The sequence below is a fragment of the Triticum dicoccoides genome, chromosome 5B, assembly GCF_002162155.2.
Source record: "Triticum dicoccoides isolate Atlit2015 ecotype Zavitan chromosome 5B, WEW_v2.0, whole genome shotgun sequence".
NCBI classification, from domain to species: Eukaryota; Viridiplantae; Streptophyta; class Magnoliopsida; order Poales; family Poaceae; genus Triticum; species Triticum dicoccoides.
In genome coordinates this window covers 281127102-281140248 of record NC_041389.1, presented here as the reverse complement: position 1 = coordinate 281140248, position 13147 = coordinate 281127102, and positions in this window count along the sequence as shown.

The following is a 13147-nucleotide window of genomic DNA, read 5'->3' as shown; positions in this document are numbered from 1 at the left end:
ATCTTCATCGAGGGCCGGCCTGCCGCAGGGCTGGATCCAGGGTGACTGGATCCGCTCAACGATTCATCAAGTAGATCTTGATAACCTGGCCGATGGAGGACTGATCCTGCATGGATCGGCGTAGCTCCCGAGGAAGGAGTCCGAGCCACAACCTCAGGAGGGTGAGTGCGTTCTCTTGGCCACCCATGTCGACCGTGGGTTTTCTTTGCCGCCTCACCCTTTCTTTCGGGGATTTCTGAATTTCTTTGGGGCGCAACTCCACCACTTCACTGTTGGAAATATGCCCTAGAGGCAATAATAAAAGCATTATTATTATATTTCCTTGTTCATGATAATTGTCTTTATTCATGCTATAATTGTGTTATCCGGAAATCGTAATACATGTGTGAATAACAGACACCGACATGTCCCTAGTGAGCCTCTAGTTGACTAGCTCGTTGATCAACAGATAGTCATGGTTTCCTGACTATGGACACTGGATGTCATTGATAACGAGATCACATCATTGGGAGAATGATGTGATGGACAAGACCCAATCCTAAACATAGCACAAGATCGTATAGTTCGTTTGCTAGAGTTTTCCAATGTCAAGTATCTTTTCCTTAGACCATGAGATCGTGTAACTCCCGGATACCGTAGGAGTGCTTTGGGTATGCCAAACGTCACAACGTAACTGGGTGACTATAAAGGTAGACTACGGGTATCTCCGAAAGTGTCTGTTGGGTGACTTGGATCAAGACTGGGATTTGTCACTCCGTATGACGGAGAGGTATCACTGGGCCCACTCGGTAATGCATCATCATAATGAGCTCAGAGTGACCAAGTTTCTGGTCACGGGATCATGCATTACGGTACGAGTAAAGTGACTTGCCGGTAACGAGATTGAACGAGGTATTGGGATACCGACGATCGAATCTCGGGCAAGTAACATATCGATAGACAAAGGGAATAGCGTACGGGATTGATTAAATCCTCGACATCGTGGTTCATCCGATGAGATCATCGTGGAGCATGTGGGAGCCAACATGGGTATCCAGATCCCGCTGTTGGTTATTGACCGGAGAGTCGTCTCGGTCATGTCTGCTTGTCTCCCGAACCCGTAGGGTCTACACACTTAAGGTTCGGTGACGCTAGGGTTATGAAGATATGTATATGCAGAAACCCGAATGTTGTTCGGAGTCCCGAATGAGATCCCGGACGTCACGAGGAGTTCCGGAATGGTCCGGAGGTAAAGAATTATATATAGGAAGTGCTATTTCGGGCATCGGGACAAGTTTCGGGGTTATCGGTATTGTACCGGGACCACCGGAAGGGTCCCGGTGGTCCACCGGGTGGGGCCACCTGTCCCGGGGGGCCACATGGGCTGTAAGGGGTGCGCCTTGGCCTAGATGGGCCAAGGGCACCAGCCCCTATAGGCCCATGCACCTAGGGTTTCCACCATGGAAGAGTCCATGTGGTGGAAGGCACCCCTAGGTGCCTTGGGGGGGAGGGAAACCTCCCCTTGGCCGCCGCCCCCCTAGTAGATGCCATCTACTAGGGCCGGCGCCCCCCCTAGCACCCCTATATATAGTGGGGGGGAGAGGAGGGATTTTACACCAGCCCCTGGCGCCTCCACCTCCCCCGGTTACGTCTCTCCCTCGTAGTCTCGGCGAAGCCCTGCTGCTGTGACGCCCTGCATCCACCACCACGCCGTCGTGCTGCTGGATCTTCATCAACCTCTCCTTCCCCCTTGCTGGATCAAGAAGGAGGAGACGTCTCCCGTCCCGTACGTGTGTTGAACGCGGAGGTGCCGTCCGTTCGGCGCTGGTCATCGGTGATTTGGATCACGTCGAGTACGACTACATCATCACCGTTCTTTTGAACGCTTCCGCTCGCGATCTACAAAGGTATGTAGATGCATCCAATGACTCGTTGCTAGATGAACTCCTAGATGATCTTGGTGAAACGAGTAGGAAATTTTTTGTTTTCTGCAACGTTCCCCAACAGTGGCATCATGAGCTAGGTCTATGCGTAGTTCTTCTTGCGCGAGTAGAACACAATTTGTTGTGGGCGTAGATTTGTCAACTTTCTTGCCGTTACTAGTCCTTTCTTGCTTCAGCGGTATTGTGGGATGAAGCGTCCCGGACCAACCTTACACGTACGCTTATGTGAGACCGGTTCCACCGACTAACATGCACTAGTTGCATAAGGTGGCTGGCGGGTGTCTGTCTCTCCTACTTTAGTTGGAGCGGAATCGATGAACAGGGTCCTTATGAAGGGTAAATAGAAGTTGACAAATCACGTTGTGGCTTTAACGTAGGTAAGAAGACGTTCTTGCTAGAACCCTAATTCAGCCACGTAAAACTTGCAACAACAATTAGAGGACGTCTAACTTGTTTTTGCAGCAAGTGGTTTGTGATATGATATGGCCAAAGTTGTGATGAATGATGAATGATCTATATGTGATGTATGAGATGTTCATGCTATTGTAATAGGATTCACGACTTGCATGTCGATGAGTATGACAACCGGCAGGAGCCATAGGAGTTGTCTTTATTCTTTTATATGACCTGCGTGTCATCAAGAAACGCCATGTAAATTACTTTACTTTATCGCTAAACGCGTTAGCCATAGTAGTAGAAGTAATAGTTGGCGAGCAACTTCATGGAGACACGATGATGGAGATCATGATGATGGAGATCATGGTGTCAAGCCGGTGACAAGATGATCATGGAGCCCCAAGATGGAGATCAAAGGAGCTATGTGATATTGGCCATATCATGTCATGTTTATTATTTGATTGCATGTGATGTTTATCATGTTTTGCATCTTGTTTACTTAGAACGACGGTAGTAAATAAGATGATCCCTCACAATAATTTCAAGAAGTGTTCCCCCTAACTGTGCACCGTTGCGACAGTTCGCTGTTTCAAAACACCACGTGATGATCGGGTGTTTTATTCAGACGTTCACATACAACGGGTGTAAGACAGATTTACACATGCAAACACTTAGGTTGGCTTGACGAGCCTAGCATGTACAGACATGGCCTCGGAACACAGAAGACCGAAAGGTCGAGCATGAGTCGTATAGTAGATACGATCAACATGAAGATGTTCACCGACGTTGACTAGTCCGTCTCACGTGATGATCGGACACGGTCTAGTTAAACTCGGATCATGTAATACTTAGATGACTGGAGGGATGTCTAATCTAAGTGGGAGTTCACTAATAATTTGATTAGTTGAACTTAATTATCATGAACTTAGTCTAAAATCTTTGCAATATGTCTTGTAGATCAAATGGCCAACGTAGTCCTCAACTTCAACGCGTTCCTAGAGAAAACCAAGCTGAAGGACGATGGCAGCAACTATACAGACTGGGTCCGGAACCTGAGGATCATCCTCATAGCTGCCAAGAAAGATTATGTCCTACAAGCACCACTTGGTGACGCACCCGTTCTCCTTGCAGAACAAGATGTTATGAACGCTTGGCAGGCACGTTTCGATGACTACTCCCTCGTTCAGTGCGGCATGCTTTACAGCCTAGAGCCGGGGCTCCAAAAGCGTTTTGAGAGACATGGAGCATATGAGATGTTCGAAGAGCTGAAAATGGTTTTCCAAGCTCATGCCCGGGTCGAGAGATATGAAGTCTCCGACAAATTCTTCAGCTGTAAGATGGAGGAAAACAGTTCTGTCAGTGAGCACATACTCACTATGTCTGGGTTGCATAACCGCTTGACTCAGCTGGGAGTTAATCTCCCGGATGATGCGGTCATTGACAGAATCCTCCAGTCGCTTCCACCAAGCTACAAGAGCTTTGTGATGAACTTCAATATGCAGGGGATGGAAAAGACCATTCCTGAAGTATTTTCTATGCTGAAATCAGCAGAGGTAGAAGTCAGGAAGGAACATCAAGTGTTGATGGTCAATAAAACCACTAAGTTCAAGAAAGGCAAGGGTAAAAAGAACTTCAAGAAGGACGGCAAGGAGGTTGCCGCGCCCGGCAAGAAAGCTGCCGGGAAGAAGCCAAAGAATGGACCCAAGCCCGAGACTGAGTGCTTTTATTGCAAGGGAAGCGGTCACTGGAAGCGGAACTGCCCTAAGTACTTAGCGGATAAGAAGGCCGGCAAAACAAAAGGTATATGTGATATACATGTAATTGATGTGTACCTTACTAGTGCCCGTAGTAGCTCCTGGGTATTTGATACCGGTGCAGTTGCTCACATTTGTAACTCAAAGCAGGGGCTGCGGAATAAGCGGAAACTGGCAAAGGACGAGGTGACGATGCGCGTCGGGAATGGTTCCAAGGTCAATGTGGTCGCCGTCGGCACGCTACCTCTGCATCTCCCTTCGGGATTAGTTTTAAACCTTAATAATTGTTATTTAGTGCCAGCTTTGAGCATGAACATTGTATCGGGATCTCGTTTAATTCGAGATGGCTACTCTTTTAAATCTGAGAATAATGGTTGTTCCATTTTTATGAGAGATATGTTTTATGGTCATGCTCCTATGGTGAATGGTTTATTCTTTATGAATTGCTACACATGTTCATAATGTGAGTACCAAAAGAAGTAAGGTTGATAATGATAGTCCCACATACCTGTGGCACTGCCGCCTTGGTCACATAGGTGTCAAACGCACGAAGAAGCTCCATGCTGATGGACTTTTAGAGTCTCTTGATTATGAATCATTTGACACATGCGAACCATGCCTTATGGGTAAAATGACCAAGACTCCATTCTCAGGAACAATGGAGCGAGCAACCGACTTATTGGAAATCATACATACTGATGTGTGCGGTCCAATGAGTGTTGAGGCTCGCGGTGGCTATCGTTATGTTCTCACCCTCACTGATGATTTAAGTAGGTATGGGTATATCTACTTAATGAAACACAAGTCTGAAACCTTTGAAAAGTTCAAGGAATTTCAGAGTGAGGTTGAAAATCAACGTGACAGGAAAATCAAGTTTCTACGATCAGATCGTGGAGGAGAATACTTGAGTCACGAGTTTGGGGCACACTTAAGAAAATGTGGAATAGTTTCACAACTCACGCCGCCTGGAACACCTCAGCGTAATGGTGTGTCCGAACGTCGTAATCGCACTCTGTTAGATATGGTGCGATGTATGATGTCTCTTACCGATTTACCGCTTTCTTTTTGGGGCTATGCTTTAGAGACTGCCGCATTCACTTTAAATAGGGCTCCGTCGAAATCCGTTAAGACGACACCGTATGAATTATGGTTTGGGAAGAAACCTAAGCTGTCGTTTCTAAAAGTTTGGGGATGCGATGCTTATGTCAAGAAACTTCAACCTGAAAAGCTCAAACCCAAATCGGAAAAATGCGTCTTCATAGGATACCCAAAAGAAACTATTGGGTACACCTTCTACCTCAGATCCGAAGGCAAGATCTTTGTTGCCAAGAATGGGTCCTTTCTGGAGAAAGAGTTTCTCTCGAAAGAAGTAAGTGGGAGGAAAGTAGAGCTTGATGAAGTATTACCTCTTGAACCGGAAAATGGTGCAACTCAAGAAAATGTTCCTGAGGTGCCTGCACCGACTAGAGAGGAAGTTAATGACAATGATCAAGATACTTCTGATCAAGCCCCTACTGAAATTCGAAGGTCCACAAGGACACGTTCCGCACCAGAGTGGTACGGCAACCCTGTCTTGGAAATCATGCTGTTAGACAACGGTGAACCTTCGAACTATGAAGAAGCGATGGCGGGCCCGGATTCCGACAAATGGCTGGAAGCCATGAAATCCGAGATAGGATCCATGTATGAAAACAAAGTATGGACTTTGACTGACTTGCCCGTTGAGCGGCGAGCCATAGAAAATAAATGGATCTTTAAGAAGAAGACAGACGCGGATGGTAATGTGACCATCTATAAAGCTCGGCTTGTCGCTAAGGGTTATTGACAAGTTCAAGGGGTTGACTACGATGAGACTTTCTCGCCGGTAGCGAAGCTGAAGTCCGTCCGAATCATGTTAGCAATTGCCGCATTCTATGATTACGAAATATGGCAAATGGACGTCAAAACGGCATTCCTTAATGGTTTCCTTAAGGAAGAATTGTATATGATACAGCCGGAAGGTTTTGTCGATCCTAAGAATGCTGACAAAGTGTGCAAGCTCCAACGCTCGATTTATGGGCTGGTGCAAGCATCTCGGAGTTGGAACATTCGCTTTGATGAGATGATCAAAGCGTTTGGGTTTACACAGACTTATGGAGAAGCCTGCGTTTACAAGAAAGTGAGTGGGAGCTCTGTAGCATTTCTCATATTATATGTAGATGACATACTTTTGATGGGAAATGATATAGAACTCTTGGACAGCATCAAGGCCTACTTGAATAAAAGTTTTTCAATAAAGGACCTTGGAGAAGCTGCTTATATATTAGGCATCAAAATCTATAGAGATAGATCGAGACGCCTCATAGGTCTTTCACAAAGCACATACCTTGATAAGATATTGAAGAAGTTCAATATGGATCAATCCAAGAAGGGGTTCTTGCCTGTGTTACAAGGTGTGAAATTGAGCTCAGCTCAATGTCCGACCACGGCAGAAGATATAGAAGAGATGAGCGTCATCCCCTATGCCTCAGCCATAGGTTCTATTATGTATGCCATGCTGTGTACCAGACCTGATGTTAACCTTGTCGTAAGTTTGGTAGGAAGGTACCAAAGTAATCCCGGCAAGGAACACTGGACAGCGGTCAAGAATATCCTGAAGTACCTGAAAAGGACTAAGGAAATGTTTCTCGTTTATGGAGGTGACGAAGAGCTCGTCGTAAAGGGTTACGTCGACGCTAGCTTCGACACAGATCTGGATGACTCTAAGTCACAAACCGGATACGTGTATATTTTGAATGGTGGGGCAGTAAGCTGGTGCAGTTGCAAGCAAAGCGTCGTGGCAGGATCTACATGTGAAGCGGAGTACATGGCAGCCTCGGAGGCAGCACATGAAGCAATATGGGTGAAGGAGTTCATCACCGACCTAGGAGTCATACCCAATGCGTCGGGGCCGATCAAGCTCTTCTGTGACAACACTGGAGCTATTGCACTTGCCAAGGAGCCCAGGTTTAACAAGAAGACAAGGCACATCAAGCGTCGCTTCAACTCCATTCGTGAAAATGTTCAAGATGGAGACATAGAGATTTGTAAAGTACATGCGGACCTGAATATAGCAGATCCGTTGACTAAACCTCTCCCTAGAGCAAAACATGATCAACACCAGAATTCTATGGGTGTTCGATTCATCACAATGTAACTAGATTATTGACTCTAGTGCAAGTGGGAGACTGTTGGAAATATGCCCTAGAGGCAATAATAAAAGCATTATTATTATATTTCCTTGTTCATGATAATTGTCTTTATTCATGCTATAATTGTGTTATCCGGAAATCGTAATACATGTGTGAATAACAGACACCGACATGTCCCTAGTGAGCCTCTAGTTGACTAGCTCGTTGATCAACAGATAGTCATGGTTTCCTGACTATGGACACTGGATGTCATTGATAACGAGATCACATCATTGGGAGAATGATGTGATGGACAAGACCCAATCCTAAACATAGCACAAGATCGTATAGTTCGTTTGCTAGAGTTTTCCAATGTCAAGTATCTTTTCCTTAGACCATGAGATCGTGTAACTCCCGGATACCGTAGGAGTGCTTTGGGTATGCCAAACGTCACAACGTAACTGGGTGACTATAAAGGTAGACTACGGGTATCTCCGAAAGTGTCTGTTGGGTGACTTGGATCAAGACTGGGATTTGTCACTCCGTATGACGGAGAGGTATCACTGGGCCCACTCGGTAATGCATCATCATAATGAGCTCAGAGTGACCAAGTGTCTGGTCACGGGATCATGCATTACGGTACGAGTAAAGTGACTTGCCGGTAACGAGATTGAACGAGGTATTGGGATACCGACGATCGAATCTCGGGCAAGTAACATATCGATAGACAAAGGGAATAGCGTACGGGATTGATTAAATCCTCGACATCGTGGTTCATCCGATGAGATCATCGTGGAGCATGTGGGAGCCAACATGGGTATCCAGATCCCGCTGTTGGTTATTGACCGGAGAGTCCTCTCGGTCATGTCTGCTTGTCTCCCGAACCCGTAGGGTCTACACACTTAAGGTTCGGTGACGCTAGGGTTATGAAGATATGTATATGCAGAAATCCGAATGTTGTTCGGAGTCCCGGATGAGATCCCGGACGTCACGAGGAGTTCCGGAATGGTCCGGAGGTAAAGAGTTATATATAGGAAGTGCTATTTCGGGCATCGGGACAAGTTTCGGGGTTATCGGTATTGTACCAGGACCACCGGAAGGGTCCCGGTGGTCCACCGGGTGGGGCCACCTGTCCCGGGGGGCCACATGGGCTGTAAGGGGTGCGCCTTGGCCTAGATGGGCCAAGGGAACCAGCCCCTATAGGCCCATGCACCTAAGGTTTCCACCATGGAAGAGTCCATGTGGTGGAAGGCACCCCTAGGTGCCTTGGGGGGGAGGGAAACCTCCCCTTGGCCGCCGCCCCCCCTAGTAGATGCCATCTACTAGGGCCGGCGCCCCCCCTGGCACCCCTATATATAGTGGGGGGGAGAGGAGGGATTTTACACCAGCCCCTGGCGCCTCCACCTCCCCCCGTTACGTCTCTCCCTCGTAGTCTCGGCGAAGCCCTGCTGCTGTGACGCCCTGCATCCACCACCACGCCGTCGTGCTGCTGGATCTTCATCAACCTCTCCTTCCCCCTTGCTGGATCAAGAAGGAGGAGACGTCTCCCGTCCCGTACGTGTGTTGAACGCGGAGGTGCCGTCCGTTCGGCGCTGGTCATCGGTGATTTGGATCACGTCGAGTACGACTACATCATCACCGTTCTTTTGAACGCTTCCGCTCGCGATCTACAAAGGTATGTAGATGCATCCAATGACTCGTTGCTAGATGAACTCCTAGATGATCTTGGTGAAACGAGTAGGAAAATTTTTGTTTTCTGCAACGTTCCCCAACATTCACACCCAACACCATCGTGTACCTCGCTGCTTACGTGTCTTTGAGCGAGAATTTCTTGGGTTGCCGGCCTCATTGGGGTCTTTTCAAGCACATCTTCACATGTCGCTCCTAGACGGTGAAAAAGGCCAATCTGAGTGATGAGATAACACGAGTGATTCAGATGTGTGGGGGTCTTGGGGTACAAATGAGAGGAAAAAGCTCTTTACCGGCCATGATCCTTCCCGACTCGGTCCGTGGATGGCAGTCGACCTGGTTCTACTACAAAGACCAGCCGATGCCAGGGCAGTCGACCGGACTCCCTCCTTTTACCATGGAACGAGTGAGGAAGCCTTCCTCTTTGAAGGTGATCCCGGAAGAGAAGGCGCAGGTTAAGGTGCTGGTCGAGCGTGTCGTCCAGCTTATCCGTGACGGGGTGACTGGCATGGACCTCTTGGAGGTCTTCCTCCGACGACGCATCCAGCTGCTTCAAGCCCGAGACCATCCGATCTGGTTGTATTCTGGTACTAAGGACACCACTCGGATCCACCTGGAGGAGATTGACGATGCCACGCTGGAGAGGTGGCTGGCGAGCATCATAGGGAACAAACACAACCCCCGAGGAGCCAGGAGGATTCCTCCACTCGACCAATCATACGAAGTAGACAAGGTCCCATTCTGCATCTCGGACTGTGATCCCGCTTTCTTCATTCTGTTTGCTTAAAATTAGTTAACTGACTTTTGTCTTGTTTGTTGTCTTCTAGGCCATGACTGAGATGTACTCGATGCCCAACGGGGCGCAAGAACAGGCCGAGGAGGGAGAGGCAAGCGGAGGTGAAAGTGAGGAGGAGTGGAAATCTGATGGTGAAGGGGAAGAGGATGACGACGGCTCCAGCGAAGAGGAGGAGGAGGAAGTCGATCCTCCTCGCACGGAAAGGTGATCCAAGCTCGCCCACGACCCCGCGAGTGAGCGCGGCAAAGTGATTGCGCCCGTTGTGCAATCGTCAAAGCGCCCTCGGGCGGCTTCTCCGACGCCGACTGAAAAAGCGCCGAAGAATCCATGAGCGGTGCCATCAAAGCCGCCGAAGGCCTTGCCCAAGATGAGAATGGCCATTCCCACCATTTCCGGGTAATAGCAGAACTTGTGTCTTCCCGTTTAGCATGGACGAACTCTTGGTCGACTCATTGATTAACCGATTGGTTTCCGAAATCCGCAGTGCTGCTACCTCCGAGACCTCCGCCAAGGACGGCGACCAGGAAATAGAAGACGCTGCCACCTCCAACCTTGGTACGCTCTCTGTAGTTTCACTTTTGGTCGATTGGATTTTCGTTTCTAACTTTGGATTTTTCCTATAGCTCCTCCTCATGTCATTGATCTCCCTGATGATGACGATGAGGTGCCACTGAGGGCGAGGAGGAATAAAAAGGTGCCGACTGGCAAGACCACTTAGATTGCATCAGTGCCTGAGGCATCGGCTCAAGAGGGTGGCGATGTCACTCGACATTCCGTGTCCTTCGCTGTGCCGCTGACGAGTGTCTGGCCTTCGACGTCGACTGCTGATATGCCCTCCCTTTTCGCCACACACCACGTCCCAGAGGACCAAGCGGGTGCTGCTAAGGAGGCGATACGCCAGGCAGGGATCATGATGGAGCAGGTGAAGGCGATCCGGGAAGCCAGCCAAGCGGCCTATGATGCTAGCTCAGCCCTTCAGAGCAACGTCCAGGTTAGTTGGTCACCGCTTGTTCTGTTAGGATATGCTATCTGAAGACTTTCTTTCCAAAGATCTTTGTATCTGTACACCCACTGGGTGTGTCGATTGAATATTTGAATTGGTGGGGGCATGCTGAGTGCACCCACTGGGTGTAGTCCCCGAGACTATGGTGGACTGCTGGCAGTCGACTGTAGTCTTTGTATTTTGAATTTATCCATTCTAACTTCTTCACTTGGTCTGGTCGGACCATGTCGAATGGAATCTTGGAACCGGTGGGGGCACGCTGAGTGCACCCACTGGGTGTAGTCCCCGAGACTACCGTGGACTGCTGGCAGTCGACTGTAGTCTGAAGAACCTGTTTTTTTCGATAGATCATGATGAGACCAAGACTAAGTGCTGGCAGTTAGCTATAGGGATATAGTTTTAGGATCATAACCTCTTTATCTCTTTTCGGCCGACTGATCGGACCAAGTCGGTAGAACCAATGGGGGCACGCTGAGTGCACCCACTGGGTGTAGTCCCCGAGACTACTGTTGAATATTTTGATTCGACTGTAGTCTTAGAAATGTTACGGTTTTTCTCTTAGTCACTCGGAAGCAACCTCTCTTTGATGTCTGTCGACTGACTCTTCGCAGAAATCTTGCGATCTTGTGGCTCGTTATACTGAGTTGGAAAACAAACATATCCAGCTCGACCTTGACTTGAAGCTTGTTCAGGAGAACTTTCAGAAGGCGAAGGACGAGGCAAAAGGTATGATTGGTGAGAACTTGACGACTGTCTTTATCTTTCTGCCCATTCCTGATTCTGATCTCATTGTCATTTTGCAGATAAAACGAAGGAGGCTCTGAAGAAGAAGGACCATGACATTGCCGAGGCGCAGAAGGCGGCTTTGAAAAAAACGAAGCTTGCGGAAGAAAAACTGGCTTCAGTCGGTAAACTTGAAGAGGAGAACGCCAATCTGAAAGCTGCTCTCGACGCGGCCAACAAGGAGGTCAGTCGTCTGAAGAATGATAAGATAGCTCTGAGTGACAAGGCTAGTGAACTGGTGGGGAAGAAGAACGATCTGGAGGCTTATCTGGGAGGGCTCACCAAGAAGTTATTCATCATGCTTGAGGGTAATCTCTCCTACCCGACTGGCTTGTAATCACCGACTTATCGTAGAACTGCTGGTTTATCTTTGAATTGTGTTTGCAGAGTTCTGCCAAAACTTCGAGGAGGAGACCAGCCGAGTGGAGACAGGCTTGGATCCCATTAATTCTCCTGTGAAGGATCAAACTGCCATGAACGTGCTCCGACTGGAGTCTCGTGTTGCTGGTGTGATTGACTACCTTGCTCGACTGAAGGTTGCGGCATCGCAGATCGACACGACACTCTGGCCAGGAGATACGCTTCAAAATGACCTCGAGTCTCTAATGACTCGACTGAATGAAGTTCCAGGTCGAGTGCAAGAATGGAAGAAGTCTTCTGCCAGGTGCGGTGCTGATGTTACTCTGTCCCTGGCCGTGTTCACTACAAGGATGCGCGAGAGGACAAGCTGGCGTCCCTCAAAGTGGCCAACACCAAGAAGCATGACTCCAATCTTTCATGGAGACCTTCATTGCTGCTGCCACTCGGATTGCTGATGGAATCGACCTGGACCAGTTTGTCGCGCCTTCCAGTCCTCCACCCGAGGAGTAAGAAAAACTTCTATGCTTCACCTTAAATTTGCCTCGGAATGCCGAGTGGTTTTGTAACCGATAAACTTTTACAGGCTTGATGCCTGAGCACTTCTAAATCCGTAGGATGTTATCTGAACTTGGCTTATCGTTGAATATGCTTGCATTTGCCTTCAAGCAAACTTTGTTCTTCACTCGGAATATACTTTAATGCTTGAGACGCAGCCCTGAGGTGGAGAATCTAGTCGACCTGCTCTTCATCGCTCTTGCAGGTAAGGATGGAGCACAGATTGCAGTCGACCTGCGTCCTTGTAGAGCGCATGTTGTATTTATGGCTTAGCTCCGAAGGAGAAGGTAGCAGTCGACCTGCACCTCGTCGTCCTTGCAGAGCACACATTGTATTTGTGGCGTAGCTCCGAAGGAGAAGGTAGCAGTCGACCTGCACCTCATCGTCCTTGCAGAGCGCATGTTGTATTTGTGGCAGAGCTCCAAAGGAGAAGGTAGCAGTCGTCCTGCACCTCATCGTCCTTGCGGAGTGCACATTGTATTGGTGGCGGAGCTCCGAAGGAGAAGGTAGCAGTCGACCTGCACCTCGTCGTCCTTGCGGATCGGAATGGATTTCATACTTAGGCGAGTACTGGACTGCAGCTAAGCCCCCGAGTGGGAGGTTTGCTCTTCACTCGGTAGGAATTTCAAATACTTAGGCGAGTACTGGACTGCAGCTAAGCCCCCGAGTGGGAGGTTTGCTCTCCACTCGGTAGGATTTCAAATACTTAGGCGAGTACTGGACTGCAGCTAAGCCCCCAA